Source organism: Nematolebias whitei, chromosome 19 (genome assembly GCF_014905685.2).
Source record: "Nematolebias whitei isolate Nwh7 chromosome 19, NemWhi1, whole genome shotgun sequence".
In the NCBI taxonomy this organism is placed as follows: Eukaryota; Metazoa; Chordata; class Actinopteri; order Cyprinodontiformes; family Rivulidae; genus Nematolebias; species Nematolebias whitei.
The window spans coordinates 7,222,451-7,223,334 of record NC_056516.1 but is presented as its reverse complement, the minus strand read 5'-3'; positions in this window follow the sequence as shown (position 1 = coordinate 7,223,334).

Here is an 884-nt window from a genome sequence, read left to right as displayed (position 1 = left end):
GACCACATGTGCTAAATGACGTGTGTGGACCACATGTGCTAAATGACATGTGGCAGAAAACGTACATGCATCATGGAAACATGAACCTCTCAGCTGTGAAACATGGTGGTGGCAGCATCATGCTGCTGTGGGATGCTTTTCTTCAGCAGTTTGATATCTGTCTCATCATATCTCTGTTAGTGTTAAGTTTGTGGTTGGAACGTGGCAACATGTGGATAAAGTAAAAGCTATTTTCTCTGTAAAGCTCCAGTAGCAGCTTAACGGGTAAATCTAGAGCAGGTTTAATTAATTCAATTACTGATAATAAACCAACAAGAGAGCAGTTTGTTGTTATCTGCAGTCTGTTTTTCATATGTTGGCCTGTTTTAGGAGCTGTGACCTGATGGATTTTAACGAACAGAAAATGACGACTTGTTCTGGTGTCAGTTCACGCTGTCTCGGTTCTTTGTCGTGCACGTGTGTGCAAAGAAATCCGGTACATCCAGCGCACAGGTGGTTCTGAGGCTAAACAGGTTCTAATTATGTTCTGCTGAACCCGACCACAGTGACCAGCTGAACCGTTCGGTTTGATAAATAACGCGGAAAAACCCGGCTAACCCACTTGACTTCCCGAACACATTGTTTCTGAAGCCCCATGGAGGCACAGCGGCTCTCCATCCAGACACAGACAACAACAGTCACAACAGCCAATCAAATCTCTCTCCATCTCCGCCGCGGAAATCAACAGCCAATCAGCTACTCATCTGGTGCTGCCGTGGAAACGAGCAGCCAATCAGCGGCTGATGTCTGGACCTCACGGAGTAGCCGCCTGACCAATCAGCGCCCTCGTCGGGCTTCAACGAGGAGCGGAGGGTCTGCCGAGGCCCAATCAACGGTTTAGTGTT